Genomic DNA, 2,367 nt, shown 5'->3' on the forward strand with positions numbered 1-2,367 from the left:
CTTGACTAAACCTAGGGCTCTGATACCAAGTCTGTAACGATCTCTTCCTCGATCGTTACCAACATTTGAGACTTGCGAGTGAACCCGTCAAATCTCAAACAAGTCTTAGTTAAGATTCTAGACAATTTAAAATCGACTTGCAATATTAAGGCTATTGTTTACTTAAACAAAAAAAACTCAATATTTAAAACGTGGTATTTAAATACCAATAACCAGGTTTGATAATTCCACAACAATTTCAACATAGTAAGTATCAATCATTACATAACCTTAAGTTTTAGTAAATACATTTCCAATAAACTATTAATCTTATAAGTCTAGCTCTTCGACACAACATGAGCTTTAGGCAGCGGAGCGATTCGGAGTGGAGGTCTAAGAGATGCCATTACCTACGTTACAGCTAGTCTCAATGTGCTGAACGATGCATTTGAACCAATTACTTATCTGTAAAATGAAATAAATGAGTGTGTTTCACAGACTCAGTGATCATCAACTCCGTGAGTAGGACATAGATGGGGAACAAGCTAAGGGCAGAAGATTTGAATGTTAAAAATATAAGGACATATGTAAACAATTTAACTCAAAAAGGGAGGTTTGTACCTTATTTGTAAAACTAGAAAGTTAATGCAAGATAATCATTTAAATCATATATCAAACTAATACATGTAAAGATCCCTGTTGTCGAAATCATATAACAACTGGCTTAAAACAATTTAGTATTGTCATGTATGCTACTGTAAAATCCAACATTAACAAAGCTTATATGTAAATTCATAAATCACCTCATACATAAGGAGTTAAATCTAATGTCATCGTATAAGTAGGGGAGCTACCGAAAAATCGTTATTTCTCACCATGCAAAAACTACGTATGCAAAAACCCAAAGAGATATCACTCTCAAGTAGGAATAAAAATAAAGAACACATGGACCCACTTTCACGTAATAACATTTGGGAGCTCCACTCCATCGGATCCCCACATGCCATGGCAGTCTCAATGATGTTGGCTAACATAGGAGAAATCAAGCGATCGCAACCCCGTGTCACAACTTGTGGCTTAGCCATGTACAATCATAGACCATGGCCCTATCCATGTCTAACAGCCTGTCGATGACCTAAAGATTCTTTAGCTCGAGCTTACTTGTGCACAAGGGTCACACTTAACCGAAGGGACAACCAGCCTACTCTCGAATCTCTTGATTTGAAAAAACCATTTAAAAATCAAATCGGGTTTTCAAAGGATCATTTCAAAGTATTTTCAAAATACCGATCACAATAACATGATAAAACCCCTTTTTTTTAAGACTTTACATTATAAACCTTTTGCATGAGGTTTAGATGTCAAATCAGCATTGTGAGTATGAAATTCATTCATGAATGCATATCACACAATCAATAAGGCACATTTTAACATAAATTGTATTGAAAGGCTTGTTTCTCGACTTTAAAATCCTTTACATATATAAATTGTATATATCTATATATATATATAGTTAAAGCAAATTTCAAACACTTTGGCATTTACAAATTCCTAGGATATCTACTAGCTGATGCTTTCCACAAATTTTGCATTTAAAATAAATCAACGCGTATAAACATATATATATGTACATAATTATGAGAATTTTTAAAATAGACACCCCTTACTCACCTCACAATAGCGGGACGCTACGTCGCTATTGATTCAAGTGCGTATCTAGCTAATTTTTACTTTCTGGTCACTTGTTACCTCCTTCGACACGCCACCACAGCAACTTCACTTACTTATTTTCTCCCTAGCAGCCATTAAAACCCAATACATGTAATTATACACACAAATGGTAGCATATCAACCAATAATCCTTAACCGAATCTCATAGTTTTGATGACATTACTCACAAATAGTTAACACACAATCCATACACTTTAACCAACCAAAGCTTATGCAACACAATATAGTCACTTTGCATGCTTACCTCTCAATTTAAGGTTGAATTTTCAAATACGATTCACAACTTCCTCACATCTAAGGTCACCTTTCTACCACAAACATAGTCAATCAATATACATCTCATTTTTCCTTTCTACTTATCATTTCAAGACTAAAACACTTACCCAGTTTTTATTTAGCTCCAAAATCACCATGCATTCCACGATCTTCCTACATGCATGCCTCGGGTCCCTTGAATCCTTGTAGATTCTTGCTACCACAAACAAGATCACACATTACAATTGATTTACAAGGTAAGCATTTCAAGCAAAAATGAAAATCTCTTTACCTTCCTTGTCTCGAGTTCACTAATTCGATCTTTTCTTTCCTTTTACTTTTTCCTCCTTTCTTCATTTCTTTCTTTGTCCCTTTCTCTTCTTAATTTGTTATGGGTGGACT

The 2,367-nt window shown here is 34.6% G+C and overlaps 1 long non-coding RNA gene across 1 annotated transcript; it reads right to left on the bottom strand.

Moving 5' to 3' along the window:
- Window positions 1-370: 370 nt before the first annotated feature.
- Window positions 371-2,142, bottom strand: LOC149527401 (uncharacterized). Its single transcript, XR_016351083.1, has 3 exons — window positions 2,094-2,142; window positions 1,651-1,774; window positions 371-444 (listed from the first exon to the last, which is right to left on the bottom strand). It is a non-coding gene; the product is annotated as an uncharacterized LOC149527401 (long non-coding RNA).
- Between the last annotated feature and the right edge of the window lie 225 nt (window positions 2,143-2,367).

Source organism: Theobroma umbraticum, unplaced genomic scaffold (assembly GCF_002168275.2).
Source record: "Theobroma umbraticum cultivar Fairchild unplaced genomic scaffold, ASM216827v3 scaffold_4.1, whole genome shotgun sequence".
Lineage (NCBI taxonomy): Eukaryota > Viridiplantae > Streptophyta > Magnoliopsida > Malvales > Malvaceae > Theobroma > Theobroma umbraticum.